The sequence below is a fragment of the Bubalus kerabau genome, chromosome 10, assembly GCF_029407905.1.
Source record: "Bubalus kerabau isolate K-KA32 ecotype Philippines breed swamp buffalo chromosome 10, PCC_UOA_SB_1v2, whole genome shotgun sequence".
In the NCBI taxonomy this organism is placed as follows: domain Eukaryota; kingdom Metazoa; phylum Chordata; class Mammalia; order Artiodactyla; family Bovidae; genus Bubalus; species Bubalus kerabau.
In genome coordinates this window covers 19,378,679-19,404,338 of record NC_073633.1, presented here as the reverse complement: position 1 = coordinate 19,404,338, position 25,660 = coordinate 19,378,679, and the positions used below count along the sequence as shown (strand labels likewise).

The window sequence follows — 25,660 nt, the reverse complement described above, 5'->3', positions numbered from 1 at the left end:
CAAATTTCTGACACACACTGCAATATGGATGTGTTGGTTGCACGGCAATGTACATTCTTGAAGCTACTGAGCTGATTAAAATGATTAAGATGGTAAATTCTGTGTTGAGTATTTTGCCACAATTGAAGTTTTTACTTTAAAAATATAAAGTAAATTAAAATTTAAAATTATAATTATTAACATGGGTTTTACCTTTCACCTTTCTACTTTTAAATGCCAGTTTAAAAGTAGATGTAAATGCCATTCTATATTTAAAATGCCAGTTTTAAATACAAATATCATAGTATTCACACACGGAATTACACAGTACAGAAATCACACAATGTGTGAGTTATGATTTGCCCCGGGGGTGTCTTGAACTGTCCAGAAGAGGCAAACGCTAGAGAGACAGAGGAAGATTATAAAGAGGAAAGGAGCCCTCCCAATCCACCCCCAAGCTCAGAGCCAGAGTACGAGGCGCTCCAGGGGCCAGCGGACACTCTCTCCAGGACGGCCCCGCAGGGCGCATCCCTCCCGCAGGCAGGCAGCGAAGAAGGCCGGTGCCCGGCTGCTGGGTCCAGCTCCTGCCAGCTGCTGACCGCGGCGCCGCGCCCTCGCCGGGCGAAGTCTAGCGACTTCAGGCCAGGTGTCTCTCCTTCCCCAGGGCCCGCCGCCCACACCGGGGCAGAAAAGCGACTCCCAACGGTATGGAGACCTTCGCATCGGTCCAGCTCTCGCCCCTGGACCCGGGTAAGTGGGTGACCCTGAGCAGCCAGGCAGGGGAAGGGATGGCCACAGTTAGAGCCGCGCCCCGTCTCACCGCGCGCCCAGGACCCAGCCGCGGTCGGAAGGGGCAGCAGGGCCAGAGACACGGAGGCCGCGGAAGGCAGGATGGCGCAGGAACCAGGGCTTCTAGCCCCTGGCGCAGGCTCCATTGTTCTAGAAGACTTCCTTCTGAAATGTAAATTCTAAGATACAGTTAGAGGAGGGCATGGCAACCCAGTCCAGTATTCTTGTCTAGAGAATCCCAAGGACCGAGAGCTGGCAGGCTACAGGGTCACAAAGGGTCAGAAACGACTGAAGTGACAGCAGTGAGGTACAATTAAGGTTATCAAGGCAATGACAGCAGAGCATTAAGAGAAATGCAAGGCACTTCCCAACATGGGACGCCCCTATTCCAGTGCACTGGCCACACACCCATGAAGCTGGCCCTAGTAAGTAGGGAGCACAAGTTTTGTAACGTTTGGAGCAGTGTTGTCCAATCGAAATAAAACGTGAGCCGCACATGCGAGCCGCATTGTGTAATTTTAAATGTTCTAGTGTCCAATAAAAAAGGTAAAAAGAAACAGATGAGAGTAATTTTAATAATATATTTTATTTTCCCTAACATCCAAAATAATACTGAGCAGGGCTCTGTGTGTCTCCTGGGCACAGCACTTTGTGTCCCCCATTTCTTTGATTTTAGGAAATAGCCTTCATTCAGCCTCCATGACCTCCCCTGAGTTCCAGTCAGATTCAAGCAGCTGTTATTTAGGGAAGAGAAGGGATGCGAGACGAGGAGAAACAGTCAAGAGAGCCCTTTGGACAAGGTCCTAGTTTTCAATCAACGAATACATACAAACAATTGATATAAAACTTCTCACTGTCTTCCCCAAGTGAGGACACATGGTTTGAGGGCTTTAGCCTACTGTGTCCCCCCTTTGCCTGGCAAAGCAATAGAGTTATCCTTTTCTGCTTCACCCGAAACTGTCTACAAGATTTGATTTGGCACCAGTGTACAGAGAAGCTGAGCTTTTGGCATCAAAAAGTATTATCATCTCAACAAGTAATCATTATTAAAATTACTGATTTTTTTTTTTCATATTAAGTCCTCAAAATTCAGTATATATTTTATACTTAGGGCACATCTCGTTACAAAACCTCAATTGCCACATGTGGCTGGTGGCTGATAGAGTGCAAGGGGCAGGTCTAGAGCATGAAAAAGGAAGTGGGTGGCTGAAGGCTGTGTAGTTGCCTCTGGGTGGCATAACATTGGCTGCTAAAACAAATACCTGCCAACTTTTGTCAATCACTTCCTGTGACTGGTGGAATTTGACAGCAGAATTCCTGTGAGTGATTTTGATGAGTGTCATGAATATTGAGTCTCTATTTTAACACTGTTACTGATTTTAAAATATTCCTGTATATAACAGTGTCACCCAGACGTTCATTAAAACAGTGGTTCTAATGCTAATGCTACAAAACAACTCCTATTCAATAAATATTAGAAGGGGAAGTTAGATGTGTCAGTTACCAGGTTGTCGTTTTTCTTTTGCGACCCCATGGACTGTAGCCCACCAGGCTCCTCTGTCCATGGGATTGCCCAGGCAAGAATAGTGGAGTGTTGCCATTTTCTTCTCCAGAGGTTCTTCCTAACCCAGGGATTGAATTGCATCTCCTATATTAGCAAGCAGATTCCTTACCACTCAGCCACCAGGGAAGCCCCATTGCCAAGAGGGAAGCCAAATAACCAACCTTATGCTCCATTTGTTAATTCAGAAATGAACACCTTGAGAAATATTGGAAAGTTCTGAGAAATAAAAATTAACATTTAAGAAGGTACACTTTTAAGTTTGCAAAAATGGCTACACAGGCAAAAAGGAAGGAAAAACAAAACCTGGCCACATAGCTGCAAGCTCCAGGTCAAAGTAATGTGCGCCTGAGCTGCTCTGGTTGTGCATGTGAACACTCAGAACAAAAAACCCCGTTTGACATTTTGCATGTGTTTCTATAGAGGAAATTGCGTGCTGCGAAAACTGTGTCATTAAGTAGGGTTTTATTTTCACTAGCCTTTCCCATTCAGGTAAAGAATTTCCCTGCAATGCAGGAGACCCGCAAAGAGTCAGGACACCACTGAGTGACAAACACTTTCACTTTCCCATTCAGAAGTTACAAAAGTTTACTGGCAGACTAGCCTGCCACATAGTGGTAAGAATAGGAAACTACAGGCCATGTTACAAATATTTAATACAAAGTATTTGATACAATGATATATCAAAATAATAAGTGCAACAGAAAATAAACACCTGGAAATGCACCATCCAACTTAAGAACTAGAACATTAGCTATAACGCATCCATCCATCTGTATGCCTTTTTCCTATCTTATCCTGCCTCACCAGAGATAATACCGGCTTGAATTTTATGTTGACCATTTTCTTGGTTTCTTAAAAAGGTTGTTTTATCATTTCTCTATGCATCTCTAAATGAAATATTGTCTAATTTGCTCATTTGAGCTTTATAAAAGTGGCATCATGATTTTATGTAGTTTTCTGCAACTTGCCTTTTTAATACATTTGCTTGACCATGTTACGTGTATAGCTGGAGTTGATTCACTGTGGGAAGAGACAGCTATTTATTTATCCATTTACCCATTCTCCTGTCAATGGACATTTCGTAGCCTCCAATGTTTTGCCATCTTAACAATACAGCAATAAATATTGTTATGCATATTTAAGAATTTCTTTGTAATATATCTAGTTCAGTTTTACAAATAACATATAACCAAAGTGTTTTTCAGAGTTGTACCAATTTACACTCCATTTGTTGTATATAAAAGGTTCCACTGATTTTCATCTTCACCAGTACTTGGTGTTACTAAATTTCTTAATTGTTGGCAATGGAGTTATCGGCTGTGCTGGATCTTTGTTGCTGCACAGACTTTCCTTTAGTTGCAACGAGTGGGGGCTACTCTCTAGTCATGGTTGGGCTTCTCTTGTTGTAGGGCACAGGATCTAGGACACATGGCTTCACTAGTTGTAGCTCCCGGGTTCTAGAGAACAGGCTCAGTCATGTGGCCCACAGGCTTAGTTGCTCTGTGGCCTGTGGGATCTTCCCAGGTCAGGGATCAAACACACGTCTTCTGCATTGGCAGGCGGGCTCTTCACCACTGAGCTATCAGGGAAGCCTGGAAAATCAGTTCTTATCATGGCGTTGACTTGTATTTTCCTGGCTGTCAGTGAGGTCAAGCATATTTTAATTTAAATGGGTGACTTATGTTTCCTTTTTCATAAAGTGCCTATTCACATCTTGCCCATTTTTAACTGGTTTGTCTTTTTCTTATTTTAAGCTTAAGATCTTAATCTGGAAATATATATGTGTGTGTGTGTATCAGTTTCTATATTTAGCAACTTTAGTGAATTGTATTTAGCAAGTTTGGTTTGGTAAACTCTCTGATCAATTGTAGTAATTTATCCACAGATTCTTTGAGGGTTTTCTACGTATACAATTATGTTAGCTGCAAATAATGACAGTGTTGTTTCCTTCTTTCTCCTTTCTGTCTTGCCCCTGCCTTGTGGAGCAGAAGAGGTGATAGCAGACACTTCTGTTTCATTCTCCTCTTAAAGGAATGATGCTTTCAATGATTCACCGTTATAAATGATGACTATTGTCTTCTTTTTCTTCTTCTTCCTTTTTTTTTTTTTTTTCGCTTTTTGGCCATATTATGTGGTATGTGGGATCTTAATTCCCTGACCAGCGATCAAACCTGTGTCCCCTGCAGTGGTAGCTTGGAGTCCTAACCACTGGACTGTCAGGAAAGTCCCTCCTGTAGGCTTTTTTTTAAAAGATTACATTTTAATGTTAGGAAATTTTGTTTTATTCCTGCTTTTCTAAGAGGTTTTTTTTTTTTTTAACAAGAATGGATGTTAACTTTTACTGACTGCCTTTACTACATCTATTTAGATAATCATACAACTTCTCCTTTAACCAATTAATGTGATGAATTAAAGTTATAGGCTTTAATGTTAAATGATCCAAATATTCTTGGGATAAATCCAGCTTAGTTATGATGAATTGCCCTTAACATAAGCTGTTGGACTTGATTTGCTAGTAGTTTGTTTATAATATTTCCATCTATGTTTGTGAGGGATTCTGGTCTGAATTTTCTCTTTCATACAGTTCTTGATTGATTTTATCTCAAGGTTATACTAACCTCATATGAGTTGAGGAGCAGTGCTTTTATTTGATATTCTTTGTGTGAAATTAGAATCATTTATTCTGTGAAAATCTGCTAGGAATTGCCTGAAAAATGGCAAGGCTTGTTTTTTTTGTTTGTTTATTATTTTTTTAAGACATTGAAACTGATTTAATTTCCTTAATACTGTTGGAAACTCGAGCTTTCTTGTAACAGCTTTGATAAGTTGTATTTTTCTAGAAATGTTTCCCTTTTTAATAAGTTTTTAAATTCACTGATGTAATGTCCTTTATAGTATGCTCACTTTATCTGTTTAATCTCTTCTGTATTTGCAGCTTTCTTCAGTTCTCTGTTCCTATTACTACTTGTTTATGCATGCTACTTACAACCCTCTTTTGAAATGAATCTTACCAAAAGTTTGCCTATTTTATCTGGCCATGGCTTGTTGATCATCTCTATTGTCCATTTGTTTCATTTCATAAATTTTTGCTCTTATCTTTATATCTACTCTTAAACTTTCTTTGTGTTTATTCTATTGGGTTTTTTATTTTTTTCCTCTTAGAGTGAAAGCTAGCTCATTAATTTTCAGCCTTTTTTAAAGTACATATCTAAAGCAATAAATTTCCCTGTAATTACCATTTTTGCTACACCCACCAGTTTTGATATTTACAATTTTCATCATGTATCATATAGTTGTTTCTATACAACTTTTAATTTCTATTATATCTTACTTGACTCATAAATCATATAGAAATGTACTTTCTAATTTTCAAAACTTAGAGGATGCTGTCATTTATCTTTCTGTTAAAGACTTTTAATTTAATTGCATAAGCTCTATCCATGATCATAGGTCATAAAATGTGATTTATGTGAATCAAATTCTTTGAAATTTGTTGAGACCGGCTTTATGGCCTTTTATATAGTCAATTTTTGGAAATGTTCCATGTGCACTGGAAAAGAATGTCTATTCCTTGATTGTTGGATGTAGAGTGATTTATAAATATCCACTAAATCAAGCTGGTTGATTGTGTTATTCCAATCTTTTTTGACCCATTAATAATTGAGAGCTCTGTATTGAAATCTCCCATTATGTTAGTGGATTAGTCAATTTCTATCCATAGTTCTGTACATTTTAGTAGGCACCCACAACTTTAGAACCATTATATTTTCCTGATGGATTAAACCTTTTATCATTAAACTGATAAATACATTTTTGCTTTATAGTCTATTTTATCTAATATCAATATTAATCACACCAGCTTTCTTTTAATTAGCTTTTGCTTTTGTTCATCATTTTCCGTTCATCCTTTCTCTGTCTTTTAACTTTAGGTGTGTCTAGATTTTTAAAAAATCTAGATCTGAGCTCTTTTAATTGTTTGTCCCTTTTATACTTGTGGTTACTCTTTTTTTTTTCTTTTTAATTGGCTGCGCTGGCTCTTCGTTGCTGTGCGAGGGCTTTCTCTAGTTGTGGAGAGCAGGGGCTATTCTCTAGTTGCAGTGGGTGGGCTTCTCCGTGGCTTCTTTTGTTGCGGAGCACAGGCAGGCTCTAGAGCACGTGGGCTTCAGTAGTTTCGGCTTAAGGGCTCCAGAGCTGGGGGCCAGTAGCTGTGGGGCACAGGCTTAGTTGCTTTGGGGGCATGTGGAATCTTCTCTGAGCGGGGATGGAACATTGTGTCCCCTGAGTTAGCAGGCAGATTCCCAACCACTGGACCACCAGGGGAGTGCCGTACTTGTCATTACAGAAAATATTTCTACCATCTTAACATTTATTTTTCATTTGTTCTCCTTTTCTAAATTTCTCCATTTTTTCCCCCCTAAACTGACTTTGTTTTCTTACTCTGTTTTCTCCTCTACTGGTGTTGCGGTTATACTATCTCTGTTTTTAGTAATTACTCTTGAAATTTTACCAGGTACGTTTAACAAAGTCTTAAGTGATCAATACCTGAACCTTTCCAAGAAGAACTCCCAGCACTCTTCCTCCTCTTACCAGCCTTACCTCTCCTTCCCCACCTATAAATTATTATTGGCCAGTATTTGTGCCTGTCCTTTTCAACCCCACACATTACATGTCATCACCATCTTTCATTAGCAGTGTTTTGCAGTTATTTTAACTGCTGTTTAACTGTTTACTTAAATAAATAGTTTATTTGACTGTTTTCTGGGTTAGCAGTTATTTTCTCTGTGTACTTCGAAGTTATCTTTCTGCCTTTTAGATTCACTGTTACTGTCTGATTTGTTGTTTCTTTGTAGGCAGTTTTTCTTTTCCTTCTAGCTGCTTTTAACATTGTTGCCTTTAATGCTCTGTGGTTTCTCTGCAATATGTCCATGTGTGTGTCTTTTTTTAACCTGCTGGATGCATATTCTTTTTCTCCTGTCCATGTGTTGATGTCTTTTATCAGATCTGGAAATTCTTAGCCATTAGCTTTTCAAACATTGCTTCTTTATTCTCTCTATTCTCTCCTTCTGGGATTCTGGTTGGATATATTTTAGACCTTCTCATTCCATCTGTTCTTCCCTTAACCTCTCACTGATATTTCTCATCTCCTTGACTCTCTGCACTGCTGCTGCTGCTGCTAAACCGCTTCCGACTCTGTGCGACCCCATTGACGGCAGCCCACCAGGCTTCCTTGTCCCTGGGATTCTCTAGGCGAGAACACTGCTCTGCCTTCTGGTAATTTTCTCAGATCTATCTTCCAGTTCATTAATTCATTGTCCAGCTATGTATAATCTGTTATTTAGTCTGTCTATTGAGTTTTTAATCTCAACAACTAATTTGTTAAGTTCTATTTGCTCTCTTTTCAGATGTGTCTCGTCATTTTCAGTAGTCTCTTTGCCTTGCTCATTTAAAAAAATAACAGCTCTACTGAGATATAATTTGCAAATAGTAAGATTCACCCTTTAAAAGTGTACAATTCACATTCACAGAAGTTGTGAAATAATTACCATGAATTCTTGAAAAATTCTATCACCCTGAAAAGAAACTCTATACTCATTAGCAATAACTGCCAGTTTCCTTCTACCCTTGTCTCCCAAAAATCACTAATCTATTTTCTTTCTCTTTGGATTTGCCTATTTGAGACAATTCATATGAATGGAATCATACTATATATATATACATATATATAAAAAACCTTCTATAACTGTTTTTTTTATCTAGCAAAATGTTTCCAATTTTCATCCATATTTTAGCAAATATCATTACTTTGTTCCTTCTTGTGGCTGAATAATATTCCATTATATGGGTCTACCATATTGTGTTTATTCATTTACCAGTTGATGGACATTTGGGTTGTTACTACTTTGGGAGTATTATGAATAATGCTGCCATGAACATTTATATACTTGTTTTTGTGTGAATATATGTTTTCTTTTCTCTTGGTTATATACCTATATATCTAAGTTATGTAGTAGCTCTATTTAACAGTGTGAGAAATTGCCAGAAGGTTTTCCCATGAGGAAAGCAATGGGATTGTCTATTTTTGGCTGTGCTGGGTCTTTGTTGCTCACGTGGGCTCCCTCTAGTTGCGGTGAGCAGGGGCTGCTCTCACCTGTGGTACGCCAGCTCCTCATTGTTGTGGAGCACAGGCTCTCGAGCTCACAGGCTTCAGTAGTTGGTGGTACGTGGGCTTAGTTGCCCTGCAGCATGTGGAATCTTCCTGAACCAGGGATCAAACCCATGTCCCCTACATTGGCAGGTGGATTCTTAACCACCGGAACACCAAGGAAGTCCCCATCTTTTATTTCTTTAAACATTTCCCTTCTAGTTATTTATATCTTCTTCTATCTGAAAATTGCAATATCTAAAAACCATAGAGATCTATTGATAAATGTGTTCTATTTTGTCTTCTATTCATGGTAGCATATTTCCTTCTATATTTGATGATATATTTCTGTGAAAATATAACATAGGGTTTTTCTTCTGTTCACTAGTATATCCCCATCATCTGGAACAATGACTGATACATAACAGGTGCTCAACAAATCTGTTACATGAATAGGTGAGTCTTAAGGACCTAAGCAGGAAAGTAAACCACAGAGAAGAATGCATCTGCTTCTGCTCGGTGCCAAGATGCCTACAGACCCAGGGCTATGGTTAGCCTCTATCAGTCAGGCTCTCCTTGGGAAAACAGAAGCCAAACACTCTATGTATTCCGAGTGTATCCACCTTTGTCCAGTCAGAAAGTGGAAACCACACAGTGATTTAAACAGAGTATGTTTAATATCAAGAATTACTAAGCTAAGCTAAAAGAGTAACTATAAGATATAAAAATAACTATAATGCAGAGACTCCCCTGGTGGTCCAGTGGCTAGGACTCCACACTCCCAATGCACAGAGCCCAGGTTCCATCCCTGGTCAGGGAACTAAATCCCATAAACCGCAACTAAGAGTTGGCATGTCACAACTAAAGATCCTGTTGCTGGCCAAAATTTTGGCCTTCTCTGGCCACCAAAGCTGAATAAAAAAATACGGAGAGTTTGGAGGAAATAGAAAGGTGGCTTTAGTTCTCAGCAGGTGGAGAGGGGAACAGCGTAGGCTCAGGCCTCAAGAACTGACCCCTCCATGAGGAGTCTAGGGGCTTACATAAGGCAAGGGCTGGCTGTCAGGAGTCAGTGACAAGGAACAAAGATGATAGCATCTTGATTTCTTCCTCTTGCATTATTTCAAAGACAGTCATAGGCTGGTGTCAGTAACACAGTAATTGAGTCTGGCAGTTCCGTGTCTGTGGCCTTCTTTCTGATGTGTAACTACAAGGGGAAGGGTGTTGTAAGGGTAAACACCAGATAGGGAATGTATTTAGCATAGAGTCAAAGGAAAAATTCTTAAAGAGTTGGGAATACCAGAACACCTTACCTGCCTCCTGAGAAACCTGTGTTTAGGTCAAGAAGCAACGGTTAGAATCGACCATGGAACAACAGACTGGTTCAAAATTGGAAAAGGAGTATGTCAAGGCTGTATATTGTCACCCTGCTTATTTAACTTATGTGAAGAGTACATCATGCAAACTTTTGGGCTGGATAAAGCACAAGCTGGAACCAAGATTGCTGGGAAAAATATCAGCAACCTCAGATATGCAGATGGCACCACCCTTATGGCAGAAAGCAAAGAGGAACTAAAGAGCCTCTTGATGAATGTGAAAGAGGAGAGTGAAAAAGCTGGTTAAAACTCAACATTCAAAAAACTAAGATCATGGCATCTGGTTCCATCACTTCGTGGCAGATTGATGGGAAAACAGTGACAGATTTTATTTTCTTGGGCTCTAAAACCACTGTCGACGGTGACTGCAGTCATGAAATTAAAAGACGCTTACTCGTTGGAAGAAAAGCTATGACAAACACAGACGCTATATTAAAAAGCAGAGACATTGCTTTTCTGACAAAGGTCCATATAGTCAACGCTATGGTTTTTCCAGTAGTCATGTATGGATGTAAGAGTTGGACTGTAAAGAAGTCTGAGTGTCAAAGAACTGATGCTTTCAAACTGTAGTGTTGGGGAAGACTCTTGAGATATCAAACCAGTCAATCCTAAAGGAAATCAACCCTGAATATTGATTGGAAGGACTGATGCTAAAGCTGAAGCTCCAATATTTTGGCTATCTGATGTGAAGAACTGACTCATTTGAAAAGACCCTGATGCTGGGAAAGATTGAAGGCAGGAGGAAAAGGGGACGACAGAGGACGAGATGGTCGGATGGCATCACTCACTCAATGGACATGAGTTTGAACAAACTCCAGGAGATGGTGAAGGACAGAGAAGCCTGACGTGCTGCAATCCATGGGGTCGCAAAGTCAGACATGACTGAGCGACTGAACAGCAACAAAGGAAAAAATGTGAATTGTAGCTCCTGCAGAGTTAGAGGGCAGAAAAGCAAACTTAGTTATAGACATTCAGAGTTAGGAGCAGTTAAGTGAAAAAAAAAACTGGGAATGTTCAGGCCTGCTCACTGTTCTCTTTATCTTCTTTGCTCTCAGGAAAGGGAAAGAGAAAAACTCATTCCTCTGTTTTCCTTTTTGCTGCAACAATCCCACATGCCATTAACGAAAATCAAATATCCTGCGTGCCATAACTAAGACCTGGCACAGCCAAATAAATATATAAAATATTAAAAATATATAAGCAAAATAAAATATGACCATTATTAAAATATATATATATATATAGTGCTGAGAGAAAGTACCTAAGGAAGGACAAACTATGAAGGGGAGCTCCATTCCCAAAGCTGGGGTTCAGACCGCACTGGAGAAGATGTGGTTGCAGACCACTGTATGGCAGAGAAGTTTGAAAGGTAGCCTGGGCCAGAGCCTGTCCTCAATGTCTGGAAAGCCAAGAAGCAACCCAGTGAAGCACAGGTGAGCAGTGCCCAGGGCGCAGGTGGTCAGGCATGCAGGTGTGCAGAGGGAATTTAGCTCCACTGTAGGAGGGAGGCCTGCAATCCACTGTTTGTCTGAGCGCAGTGGGAGGTGATCACCAGACCAAGCAGGAGCTGGGAAGTCACTGAGAGATTGTGTGTTCTGGGTGTGTGTGTGGGCAGCGCACCACCCGAATCGCTCCCATCCATACTACCCTCCAACGTACAGCACCAGTACCAGCAGGAGAACCTTTCCTCCTCCAGTGACTTTACAGTGCCATCTACTGAAAACCTTAACATCAGGCTCGTCCATGATCACAGAACAGGTATTGAAAAGTGAATTTGGAACAAGAGAGAATAAAGTGATAGTTGGCATGCCAAGCATCTCAGTTTTGGATACAGGAAATCAGAGGTTTATATAACCCTTGGAAGCCTTGGGGAAGCAAAGGTAAGGGAACCTTCAACTGCAACTTCACTCTGTAGCACCCACGAGGGTGGTTCTCAGGCTTGCCTGAAGGCCACTCTAATTTCAAGAGCCTCTGGGAAAGAACCACCCTAGTCTCAAGAGCCTCTGGGAAGCGCCCCTCACCCCCACCCCGACCCTCACCCTCTCAGGCTGCAGCATGCTGCAGGTGAGCCTCAAGAAGCACATCCTGAAGCTACCATGAACTCATGTCCGCTCACGAGTCTGCAACTCCGCTGGAGAACTGTGCCCTCTCCCTCGCACCTGCCTTCGGAATCTCTATCAATGGCCTCTTACGTGCAGCCTCTATTGGATCCCCACAGGGCAGAGGATTCTGGGAAGCAGAGGGTTCTGGGAAATGTAGTTTCCGCTTCTCCTCAGTGAGGCAGAGGAAATCTCCGAGGTGGAAAGTGGAAGTGAAGTCGCTCAGTCGTGTCCGACTCCTTTCGACCCCATGAGCTGGGGGCTACCACGCTCCTCCGTCCATGGGATTTTCCCCAAGAGTAGTGAAGTGGACATTTCCTTCGCCAGGGCATCTTCCCGACCCAGGGATCGAACGCGGGTCTCCCGCTTTGTAGGCAGAGGCTTTACCGTCTGAGCCACCAGGGAAATCTATAGAGGTGGAGCCAGTAACAAAAGACGATCCCTTAAACTAAGCTAAGGTGGAATCCTGAGGCAGATCCCTTGTGTTGCCACTGGCCCAAGGGCAAGCTTCCCAGAAGCAGCTAAAATGGGCATTTGCCCTTAGGGCTGCCCAATCTTTGCTTTCTAATCAGTGCTCCTTCCTCCAGTCTCAGGTCCATGATTTTTGTTTGTTTAATTTTAGTGGTGAGGAAACAATGATTTCCTTCACTATCTGCATACCCAGCAATGCATTAAAAAAAAATGTTTTTTCAGGATCCAGTTGTTTTATAGGGAGGGAGCCCTTCTAGGAATCAAGCCCATCACACCACCAAGAGGATCCAGGCTACTTTTTATTTTTAAATATTTATTTATTTGACTGCCTCAGGTTTTTGTTGCAGCAAGCAGGATCTTTCATTGTGGCACGTGGGCTCTCTACTTGTGGCATGTGGGTGTTAAGTCACTTCAGTCATGTTCGATTCTTTGCAACCCCATGGACTGTAGCCTGCCAAGGTCCTCTGTTCATGGGATTTTCCTGGCAAGAATACAGGAGTGGGTTGCCATGCCATTCTCCAGAGGATCTTCCCGACCCAGGGGTCGAACCCACATCCCCTGTATTGGAAGGTGGTTTCTTAACCACTGAACTACCAGGGAAGTTCCCAGGCTGCTTTTTAAAAGAATGATTCCAACTCAGTAAGGTTCTAAAGTCAGTGGAATACTTTTAATGCCACTGCTTACAATAGAAAAAACGCTAAGAAATGAGTGATTTAAATTTGTGGCTCTATCACAGAGGCTTGTGAGGATCTGATGAAAGCTAGAGGCTCCACAATGTATATGTATCCTCAAAACATGTTGCATAAATTTCAGGTGGTGCAAAGTCCCCTGATGCCCATCTGTGGACCCTGTCCATGGAGAGTAAGAACTTGACAAAAGAGAAATAAGATCCATACAAAATGTTAGTCCAGCTTTTATAAAGAGGGCAAAGCAGTTGGCATTTTTCTCCCAGTGCTGTTCTAAACATTAATAAAAGCATTTCTAACTATATGTTCACTGCTCACCATTTCTAGCATATTAGTTTTAAATCATATTAAAGACATAAAGTTTTTCTTGTTACACAAGAAAATTTGCAGTGGAAGAGGGCTCCTTGTGTAATTAAGGTCTACAATGGCTCTGTGCCTGTTTCATAAGGACTGAGCAGGGTTTTACTAACAAGTTATTATAAAGATTTGTTTGTAATAACTTTACTTATTTTCATTTTACATTTTCATCATTTAATTTATGTCAGAGCCTTAATCAGGAACAAATTCCCAACTCAAACTGCGTTTTATGGGGAAAAGATACTTTTATGCAGTGGTCAATTTTTTTTAGGAATGCCCTGGGGAAAAAATTGGATTGTCTTGTTTCGAGCATTTTAGCCTCGTCTCCCCACCCCGACCCCAAACCCAACTACCTTACGGGTTACCCAGGGAAGGGATGGCAAAGCAGGAAGACCTGGAATTCATCCTGGCTTCTGCTGGGTAACCTCGCATCACATCTTCAAGTTTCTGTTGGATCATCTGTCAAAAAGTAATGGCAGTATCCAGGGTGGGTGGGCAAGAACTGTAAGGTTGCGAGAAATATCAGTTCCATGTGCACTATTCCGGTACAGTTCAGCAAATGCTTATTGACTGATTGGGTAACTGAGAATTGGCTCTGGTTAGACATCCAGCTAGGAAAAGGGATCCCGCTTTGTCTGCTGGGTCTATTCAGCCTTATGACTTGCCCATTGTTTGATGGAGGATACTGTAGCCAAACTAATGAATAGTTAATTTAAAGTCAGGCAGCTAGGGCTTTTTGCTTTGGGTGGAAACTTAATTCCCAGACAATATATACATTATGGATAGACGGCCTGTACCTACCTCAGCATGTGGCACTCAGGCCAGAGCCCCGCACAGGAAGATGATGGAAAGGCAGGGGAAGATGAGACATAGGCTGGGGGTGAATGGCCCAGTTTAGAACTTCGCTCTCACATCGCAGGGGTGAGCAAACTCCAGGCCATGGGAGTGAAACGTACAACTTGATTTGTCATCAGGGTGATACTGTCATGATTGCCTCTGCTGTTGTCCAGAAGGTGGTCTTTTTTGAGTCCTACTGCTAGGCACAGTGGGTTTCCCAGGTGGCCAGGTGGTGTAGTGGTGAAGAATCTGCCTGTCAGTGTGGGGGCACAAGAGACACGGGTTTGATCTCTGGGTCGGGAAGATCCCCTGGAGTAGCAAATGGCAATCCTTTCTAGTATTCTTGCCTGGAGAATTCCATGGACAGAGCCTGCAGGGTTACAGTCCATGGATTCAAAAAGAGTAGAACATGACTTAGCGACTGAGGGTGCATACGTGCTAAGCTAAGCATCTGAAGTTTTTTAAGATTAAAGATCATTTGAAATGGTATTTCTGTTTCCAGTTTGCAGTTTTTCTTTTTAAGATTTTTGTTTTTAATGTGGAATATTTTCAAAGTCTTTATTGAATTTGCTACAGTATTGCTTCTGTTTTATGTCTTGGTTTCCTAGCTGCGAGGCATGTGGGATCCTAGCCCCCTGACCAGGGATTGAACCCACACCCCCTGCACTGGAAGGCTAAGCCAATGCTGGACTGCCAGGGAAGACTCTGCTGTTTCTTATAAAGCTAAAGGTACAATTACCATTGGAGCCAGCAATCCCATTCCTAGGTGTTTACCTAAGAGAAATAAGATATCGGTCCACACAAAGACTTGTATGTGAATGTTCTTAGCAGCTGTATCACAGTAGCCCCAAAGTGGAAACAACTCAAATGCCCCTCAAATGGATTAACAAACCATGGTACCTCCAGACAATAGCATTCTACGTTGTAATAAAAAGGACTGAACTCTTGAAATGTACCAAAATACTGAATCTCAAAAGCATCATACTAAGTGGAAAAATCCGGATAGAAAAAGCTAGTTGGTTTCATCTATGTGAAATTTAAGAAAATACAAAACTGAGGTGACATAAAGATGATCACTGCTTGTCGGGGTTGGTGATGGTAGAAGTGAGGCACCAGGGCCTAGCCCATACCAGTTGTACAATAGATGTTATCAGTAGTTGATAACAGTGAAAGAAAAGGACCTGAGTTCCTTTCTGGCATTGAACCCATGGACTCCCAAAGCAGGAAGCACCACATAAATTCTGGTTTTAGAAGCTCACATCAGCCTTTTCCACCATAGGCTCAGGAGCATGTCCTTAGAAATTCTTTTGAAGGAAGATTTTTGAGCCCACTGACCTGTTTTATAAAATAAGTCTAAGATGAAACTTAAGTAAACTTTACTAATGTTCACATAAGAGCCAGGATGTGGACAGTGGCAGGTCCTGGAACCCTCTCAGTGGGGGTACCCACTCTGAGCTTCTCCCAGCTTTCAGTGGCAGATGCGGGGTCGGGGGGTGTGCGGCAGTGGGGAGGCTGAGAATAATTCAGCTCTGGGCTCCAACGGGGAGGCAGACTTCCAGACAAGGTTTGAGTTTACAACAAATGTAGAAAAGAACGCTCTCTTTCATTAAGGCATGGAGGAGCACAGACTCTGTTATTTTAGGGCTTTTGTTGAAGCCCAAGGTAATGAACCACCCGCTTCTTCCCTGGCCTGCCTGGCCAGAGAGGGAGCAGCTGTGACTCTAGAGCATCTACCCTCACTGATGGGCCCAGGGGAGGCACCTGCCTCAAGCTGGTCCAACCAGAACCTGCACGAGAGCTCAGCATTGGGCCCAGAAGAGTCCAGGCTGACTCTGCTTGCCTCCTGGATGGAAGCAAGGTGAACTTGGAAGTTGCTGGCTGAGGCCATTTGATGCTGATGCTCCCTAGGACACAGGGAGAGCCAGTTTCAGAGAGAGAGAAGGATGGAACAGAAGCAGAGTTGGAGGGAGGTGGCTTCTGGGATTCTCTGAGTCCAGGTCCTGGTCTCATCTGTTCCCCAAGGCCCAGATGCACCCTGGCACCTAGATTCCTTAAGATGCCCATGCCCCTGTAATATAGAATCGCTTTTCGCCTTTGACCTGGCCCCAGGTGTTTCTAGCGGTCACAGCTATACGAATCTTAATGAGATGGCCCTAGCGTCCGTCACATGCGTGCAGTCTCGCCCCCATGGACTGTAGCCCACCCAGCTCTTCAGTCAGTGGGATTCTCCAGGCAAAAATACTGGAATGGGTAGCCATTTCCACCCCAGGGGATCTTCCCAACCCAGGAATTGAACCTGCGGATTCTTTACCACTGAGCCACCTGGGAAGCCCATAGAGTTAGTCATACAGAGTGAAGTCAGTCAGAAAGAGAAAAACAGATATTGTATTATTAACACATATATGTGGAATCTAGAAAAATGGTACAGGTGAAACTATTTGCAGGGCAGGGATAGAGATGCAGACATAGGGAGGACATGTGGACACAGTGAGGGAAGGAGAGAGTGGGACGAAGTGGGAGATTAGGATGGACATACATACATTCCCATGTGTAAAATAGGTAACTCGGAATCTGCTATAAAGCACAGGAAGCCCAGCTCAGTGACCTGTGATGATCTACAGGGATCCAATGAGGGGGTGGGAGAGAGGTCAAAGAGGCGGGGGATATATATGTACATATAGCTGATTCACTTCACTGTACAGCAGAAACTAACACAAAATTATAAAGCAATTATATTAAAAAAATTTTAATGAAAATAATTGGAGGTAACAACCTCCTTCTGTCTCTTCCCCCAGTGTGGTCACCCTTCAAGCTTCCTTGAGGATGACTTCTGCCTGGGGGAGCGTGTCCGACAGGTGACACCAGCTGGTAGAGAAAGCCAGTCTCCATCTCCTGCGGTCCCTCTTCCCCAGGAGTCTGTCCTTTGCTGTAACCCCTGTTTCCCACAGCAGATGACCCTGAATCAGGCCTTTCCCGACTGCCTTTCCCCCAGCATCACTGCGCCTTCCCTGCCCCATTTCCTCTCTGTCTGCCCTCCTGTGTCCCAGCTTCTGAGTTTCAAACTCCGTGTGTCATGCCTCCCAGGTGGTGGCTACAGTCTAACAGGGGACTTCAACGTCTTCCTGAGAGATGATGAATATTAGCTGAACCTGTTGTAATCATATTTCATAATATGCTTAAATCAAGCCATCATGCTGTGTGCCTGAACGTATGCAGTGATGTATGTCAGTTATTTCTCAATAAAACTGAGTGGGGGAAGCCTTCGGGGGAGGCAGAGTAGTGTGGGAAGATGTTTTGGGAAAAGAAATATTTTCAGAAGTCCTTATGTAATCTTGATAGAAAGATGAGGATCTGTCTCACCAGATTTGGAGTGAGAAACCTAGAGTCTAGTCCCATCTTTGCTTCTAACTCTCTGTGCAACTTCAGGCTTCGTGTCCTCAGTAGCAGGATGGCAGAAATGAATGAGATCAAAGGCTTTGGGGAGCCTTGTGAGGGAGCCTTGATCATTGCCTTGGAGCTGGCAGGGGGAAGAAAAACAGATGACACCTGGGGCCCTGTTTCTCTTCACTGAGAGTGGCCTCACTTCTGTTTTATACACTGAACATCCTTCTCAAGTGTTATCTCCGGTTTCCAAAGAAGCAGATCTTGAGGCAGAAGTGTATGTGCCAACACTTTATGGGGGAATACGATGCTGAAGAAGCAGACCTGAGGGAAAAGCTGGGTGAGAAAGAGACGTGGGAGAGGGCGGAGGGCTTGGCTGGCCCCCACACATCTCCCCTGATGCTCAATCTTGTGGGACCTTCTTCAAAGAAACTGTGAGGCTTAGGATAGTCCACTCAGAAAGAGGAAGAGAAAGAAATTCACCAGCCAACCCTGCCCCTTACTGGGCAAAGGTTCACCCCATGGAGTGTCTGACACTCCTGTACTCTGAGGCCAGAAGTTTGGGGGCGCGGTGGGGGTTGCCATTGGCTTGTGCTAGAGTGAAACAAGTGGCAAGACCGGGAAGACAGGTGTGGCCCAGAGGGTCTTAGGTGAGGCATTAACAAGGAGCTCATGGGACTTCGCTGGTGGACTGGTGATTAAGACTTTGTGCTCTCAGTGCAGGGGGCACAGGTCCTATCACTGGTTGGGGGAACTGAGATCCCATATGCTGCGCAGCACAGCCCCAAAATAAAAATAAATAAAAATTAGAAGGAGCTCATACAGCTCTTGTTGGAAAAGAGTGAAAACATTTGCTAAAATAAAAGTTGAAACCACAGGACCATTCCAAAGGACCGCCCCAGCTGCAAAATTCCTTAATGCTGTTCACTGAAATTGCAGCTGAGACCATTTGCCCCTCGGTGGGCAGGAACCATAGCTCCAGAGAGTTGCAAGCAAGATCCCTGGAAATGTGTGCCCCTCAGTGCCCAAGAACTGGAGCCAGCTTTGCTCTATCCCCCGCCCCAGCCCTGCTCCCCCAGTTTCCATGCAATTTGAGAGCTAATGCAGATGGTGTTTTCAAAGAGTCCTGATGGGACAGGAAAGCGGGAGGGGGCTGATAATCCCACCAGACTAGGGAGTGTTCATTATGTTCATTCAGAAAGTCCTGGCCTCTCTGCCAGCTTGGACTCCCCTCCACTTAGGGGCAGCTGTCGGCCCCAGCCAGGAGGCAGATTTGTTGGTATTTAAGGGATTGGAGGATTAAGTGATCCAGAGAGGCCCCCACTGCACAACCTCATCCTCTGATGACTGGCCGCCCACCTCTGGGTATTATTAAATGATAATTACATCACAGGGCACTGTATGTCCCTTCCTTCGGAGCCCAGCAGGCTCACAAAGGCAGCAGAGAATAAGATTGGGGTCAGAGTGGGAAGCCTCAATCCTTCTTCTCTCGTGTAGGCATAGAACAATCTGTAGATGGAAGATCAAACTCAAAATTAAATCTAGGATCCAGTCTGAGTGTTGTTGTTGGCTGACCTCAGATATACTGGCTTTCCCTGGTGCAAAGCAAGGACATCCTCTGCTTGTTGATGCCATGGTGAGGAGGAAATGAGAGAAAGGGAGCTATAAAGCAAGTGTGCCCTTTAGTGAGGCTGGGGTGGGTGTTGGGGTGTGGCCTGTGGGCTGCTGGAGCCCAGGATGGAGTTGAAGTTGATGGGAAGTGGCCCAGATGCACGTGCCAGCCATTGCCAAGATGGGATATTTGGGCTCTGATCAAAAGGATAAGGAATAAACCCAACAAAAGTCTCTTAAGAGAAGAGACAGAAAAGAAAATAGGACAGAAGAAGATCCATCATGGAGGCACACCTCAGGTCCAAAGACAGACTGTTGTACATAACAGACCCACCAGTTCCAGGCTCTATGTCAAGCGCTTCATGTGCCTTATTTCATTGAATCATCCATGCAGTGGATGCAACAGGCTCGTTACAGATGAGCAAACTGAGGCTGAGAGAGATTGAGCAGTTTACCCAAGGGTCATAGCTAGTTAGTGACGATACCAGGATTGAAATCCAGGAAGTCTGCCTTGTAAATTATTCTCCAACTTTTTTTTTTTAATTGAAGTATATGATGATTTACAATGTTGTGTTAGTTTCTGGTGTACAGCAAAGTGATTCAGTTACGTATATATATGTGTGTGTGTGTGTGTGTGTGTGTATCTGCAAGCATGTTCAGTCGTGTCCGACTCTTTGCCACCATGTTAAACTGTAGGCCTGCCAGGCTCCTTTGTCCATGGAATTTTCCAGGCAAGAATACTGGAGTGGGTTGCTATCTCCTTTTCTAGGGGATCTTCCCGACCCAGGGATTGAACCTGTGTCTCTTGTGCCTCATGCATTGCAGATGGATTCTTTATTGCTAAGCCATTGGGAATTTCTCGTGTGTGTGTGTGTATACATATACATATATTCTTTTTCATATTCTTTTCCATTATGATTTTTTACAAGATGGTTATTCTTTTATATTCTGTACTCTTTTCTATTTTCTACTATGGTTAATATGTTCCCTGTGCTGTACAGTAGGCCCTTGTTGTCTCTTCTCAGGCTTTGCCCTCTGCTCTCTTTTCTCACAGGGAAACTGTCTCCCCAAGCAGCCTCTAAGGCTCTAACTGTCATCTGTATTCCTGTGACTCACAAGTCCGTCTGCCCAGCTCCCAGGTCTGACCTAAGTTTCAGATCCACGGGTCCATCAGCCTTCCTAACCAACCTCAAGTTTAACGTGTCCAAGGATCAGTTCTCATTTAGCCTAAACCTGCTCTAACCCACTTCCCGAGGGGCACCTCCACCATCCACCCCGCTGCAGAACCTGGCCACTGCCTGAGCTCTTCTCCCCTCACCCCTGACATCCAAGTCACGGCTGTGGTCCCTCCCACACAACTCTGTGTGTGTGTGTCTGCAGCAGGCATTAGTTGCAGGATCTTCAGTCTTCACTGTAGCGTGCTAGGTCTTGAGTTGCAGCATGGGGATCTAGTTCCCTGACCAGGGCTTGAACCCCAGCCCCCTGCATTGAGGGCACAGAGTCTTAGCTGCTGGACAACCAGGGAAGTTCCCTCCCACACAACTCTTGACGTTATCAATTTTCTCCTTCCACTATGTAACCAGTCCAGGACCCTCACTAGAACAACTGTGCCCCACATGCTCCACCTCCTGGTCTCTAGTCCTGCCTCCTCGTATCCATCTGCCCTGCATGCTCGGAGGTCTAAAACACAAATATGATGGTGCTCCCCTGCCTCATAGCTTTGAACTGCTGCCCATTGTTCCCAGGATAAAGGCTCTCCTCCTCAATTCTGTTGCCTTTCCCAGGTCAGCTCCTCTTGCTCTTCCTCCCTGCCCTCTGCTGTTTTCACTAAACTACTTTCTGTTAGTCCAAACATTAGGGTCTCTCTGAATGCCAGGCCTCCTGGTGGGCTCTTCCCTCTGCCTGGAACACGCTTCCCTTATGTGTTTGGTAGACTTCTGTTTGGACTTCATTGTTCGTTCAGAAGTTCCAAGTCACAACTAGATGTCCACCTGAAACCAAGTCCCTCTAAACCGAGTTCATGATTAATATCTCTGTCCAGAATTAATTCCCTTTCTCATCATCTCTGACCGCTGTCCTGTGCTAACTGAACACTAGTAAGCCAAAGTCAGATGATTGAAATTGCTGTTGATAACATTGTTAATGTACTAAAGTTGCTATTAGAGATATCATCATTAACATACAAGCTCATGTTGTTTCTCCAGGGCAAGTTGAACTAACAGACGTCCCTCCCCCTCTCCACAACTATGGGACCATCTGGTTGAAGAATCATAATCGGAGATATTTTGGCTCCTGAAACAATTAACGAATGTCGCAAGACAATGATTAATCCCAGCCTCTTCATTCTTCCTCTTTAAAAACCCTAACTCAGAGACTAAGGTGAAGTAAATCTGAGGCTTGTCTCCCACTCCCTTGCTTAGAACCTGCAATAAACTTAGAACCTGCTTAGAACCTGCTGTATTTTCCTTCACCAAGTGAACAACAAAAAAAATTCTTGCCCACCATCAAGCCATCAGCCACTGCAGCTGCCCTCCATGTGCACCCTGAGGGGCATTCAGGACGGAGAGAAACAAGATACTGGCCCTAGATAATTAAGATGCATATCAAAGGTCAATGAGCCCAGACTCTTGCATCTTCCCACACACTAAAATCATTAACTTGAAATATCTGTTTTTTGTGACTAGCAGTTATCTTCTGATGTTTGACTACATTTTTTTGCAGCAAAAACTCCTATGTATCCTGGCTCCTAATGGCAGAAAATGAAGAGGAACTAAAGAGCCTCTTGATGAGGGTGAAAGAGGAGAGTGAAAAAGCTGGCTTTAAAACTCAACATTTAGAAAACTAAGATCATGGCATCTGGTCCCATCATTTCATGGCAAACAGATGGGGAAAGAATGGAAACGGTGGCAGATTTTATTTTCCTGGGCTCCCAAATCACTGCAGCAGTGATGCTTGCCTTTGGGAAAAGCTATGACAAATCTAGACAGCATTCTAAAAAGCAGAGACATAACTTGGTTGACAAAACTCTGTATAGTCAAAACTATGGTTTTTCTAGAAGTCATGTATGGATGTGAGAGTTGTGATGTAGGAGATAGATAGGCTCCAGGTTAGATATTTACAGCTGGCCTCCTGTTTGCATTTCATGGGACACCAAGAAGTAGACTTCAGGCTGGGTACTTAGAACTGTTAGCATTTTCTGAGACAAGAGATGGGTGGGCTCCAGTTAAGACATTTTCAATCAGACTTCTGTTTGCCCTCTGAAACGCAAATAACAGCATAAACAGGGTAAATAAGCCAGTGTTTCTCTCTTGTAAGCACCTGAAGGCAATAGTCATGGCAAGGACAAAGAGGAGCAAAACCCTGTTTCAGTAAAGGATTAAGGGTAGGTCAGGTGAGGAAAAAGAAATCACATAATTGGCCTGAATGGAAACAAAGACCCAGAACTGAGCTATATAACCTCTTTACTGCATTCCTCCTCACGAGGGAGGACACCCACACCCTTTCTCTCTGGGTGTGCGTCTCTGCCTGTCTTCAAACAAAACAAACCATTTCTCTGTGTGCTCTCCCACTTGCTGTTATGCTATACCTCTAATAATAAACTTTGTATCTGCATTTACAGTTCTTGCCTCTGTGATAATGCATTTTTTCACTGGGGGCAAAGATCCAGGGAAAAGTAGCTTCTAGGCTCTAGCCCTTGCTGGTCTGGTGGCTAGGATTCCTGGTTCTCATCCAGGCCACTCATGTTCAATTCCTGGGCGGAGAATTAAGATCTCACTTCACACCACACTCACTGCTGTCTCGCCAAGATCAGCTGGACCCTAAAGAAGGCTGAGCACTGAAAAATTGATGCTTTTGAATTGTGGTGCTGCAGAAGACTGTTGAGACTCCCCTGGACAGCAAGAAGACCAAACCAGTCAGTCCTAAAGGAAATCAACCCTGAATATTTATTGTAAGGACTGGTGCTGAAGCTGAAGCTCCAATACTTTGGCCACCTGATGTGAAAAGCTGACTCATTGGAAAAGACCCTGATGCTGGGAATGATTGAAGGCAAAAGGAGAAGGGGGCAGCAGAAGATAAGATGGCTAGATAGCATTACCAACTCACTGGACATGAATTGGAGCAAACTTATGGATTGCTGCAGTCCATGGGGTTGCAAAGAGTTGGACACAACTTAGCAACTAACAGAACATCCTGGCTTTACCCTTATCTCTTTGGAACAATTCCTCAGAGCTCTCTGAGAGGTTGTATCCTGGTCTACAGCTCTCAGTAATGTCCCCAAATAAAACATAATTCTCAACTTTTAGGTTGTGGTTTTTTTCAGCAACCACAAGTCCTCATTAAATTGGCTGTGCTCCACCTCAGCAAATGGAGTTCAGCTCCCTAAGCTCTCCTCCAGAAGCCTTGTCTGACACCACCTCCTCCAAGTCTCCAACCTCACAGTATTCAGTATCTTCCCCATCTCCAGCCCCCCACTTACCAGTCCCCCTATTACTGAAAGGTATGTGTGTGGGGTCTGGTTTCTTGCCAGTCAGAAGCCAATAAACAGGCCAGGTTGGTGGAAAGGAAAGTTTCTTTATTTCAGATGCCGGCAAATGGGGCGGGGAGGGGACAGGACATTCATCCAAAGGCCAACTCCCCCCAGCCCCCACCATAAGCAGGAAGTCAGAGCTTTTATAGACAGAGTGAGGAGGGACCCTGCACTTTTGCCGACAAAGGTCCGTGTAGCCAAGGCTATGGTTTTTCCACTGGTCGTGTATGGATGTGAGAGTTGGACCATAAAGAAAGCTGAGCACTGAAGAACTGATGCTTTTGAACTGTGGTGTTGGAGAAGATTCTTGAGAGTCCCTTGGACTGCAGGGGGATCCAACCAGTCAATCCTAAAGAAGATCAGTCCTGAATATTCATTGGAAGGACTGATGCTGAAGCTGAAGCTCCATTACTTTAGCCACCTGATGCAAAGAACTGACTCACTGGAAAAGACCCTGATGCTGGGAAAGACCAAAGGCAGGAGAAGGGGACGACAGAGGATGAGACGGACATGAGTTTGAGCAAGCTACAGGAGTTTTTGATGGACAGGGAAGCCTGGCCTGCTGCAGTTCATGGGGTCACAAACAGTTGGACATGACTGAGTGACTGAACTGACTGACTGAGGAGCGGGGGGCTACATGCAGAAACAGCAAAGTCATCTCTGACAGTCATCTTCAAACTGGTCATCAGTGGTCTGACCAGTGTCATCTTGATTGTTTTAGGTACAATTAATCTTCAGTGCCAGGGTCCATTTGTTACCATTTCTTTGTGGTCAATTCTCGGAATTGCGGCAGCTCATGTCCTGGGTTCAGTCTGGTCATCACGTAGTTAACTTCTCTACCTGGTGTTTTAGTATCTATAAGATGGCTCACAGAATATGGCTCCAAATATTATCTATAGCCCTGTAGGAGAAATTAAAGGTCCTTGACTATGCTTAATGAGTACATTATCTGGTCTCTTTTGACTGTTTTCCTTTGTTTCAGCATTTCTCACTTCTGTGATTAAACTCATTTTAGACTACAGTTTTCCACAGATCAAAGGCAGGCATAAGATATGGTGTGGGGGGGTGGGGGGGGTGGGGGCGGGGAGGACCATAAGAGTCCTGCTCCCTTTCATCCCCACTTAAGCCTTCCTGGGGTATTGGTCATCCAGTCTTGAAGATGAGGAACTGCTCAGGAGTTAGTACATGTTTGAATGGAAGAGAAGGGAAGTAGCTTTTATGAAGCCAGAGAGTCCAAGAGAGTGACAAAGCCAGAATGGGAATCTGCATCCACCCCAACTTGAAAAGAATTCGCTCTTTCATGCGTCCTACCCTTATCCCACTGATTTTTAATTCCCAGCGTCAAAGGCCACAGAGCTGACATTTTAAGGAGTGCTAGCCACTCCAGTGTTCTTGCCTGGAGAATCCCAGGGACAGGGGAGCCTGGTGGGCTTCCGTCTATGGGGTCGCACCGAGTCGGACACGACTGAAGCGACTTAGCAGCAGCAGCTTCCATCTGAGGAAGGTGGCTAGCACAGCCGGAAGGGACATGAGCCCCTCCCCCAAAGCCTTCAAGTCCGCAAGGACAAGGGAAATCCAGTCTCGGCTCCTTCCCAAGGGAGTATTTAGGTCGAACTGGCCTTTCCCCACCTCCCTAGCCCACCCTTGACTACTATACAGGTTTCGGGTAGCCTAGGCAGATTCCTGCCCCCGGCCACACACGGGACCCCAGGCAGATCCCAGCCGGGGTAGGCCCCACGCCGTGCGCCCCTCCCTCCGCCCCTACTCCTCGCCGGGCCCCGGCCGTGGGCCCCTCCTCCCCGAGCTCGCCCCGCCTCCCTCGCTCCGCGGCGCGTCTCCTGGT

The 25,660-nt window shown here is 44.0% G+C and overlaps 1 long non-coding RNA gene across 2 annotated transcripts; it reads left to right on the top strand.

The window, feature by feature from the left end:
- The first annotated feature begins 453 nt into the window (after nt 1-453).
- Nucleotides 454-23,987, top strand: LOC129620956 (uncharacterized). Of its 2 annotated transcripts, none has more exons than XR_008698951.1 (3): nt 454-729; nt 14,906-15,026; nt 21,494-23,987. It is a non-coding gene; the product is annotated as an uncharacterized LOC129620956 (long non-coding RNA). The 2 variants fall into 2 exon arrangements; XR_008698950.1 differs by lacking the exon at nt 454-729 and adding an exon at nt 11,380-11,727.
- The last annotated feature ends 1,673 nt before the right edge of the window (nt 23,988-25,660 follow it).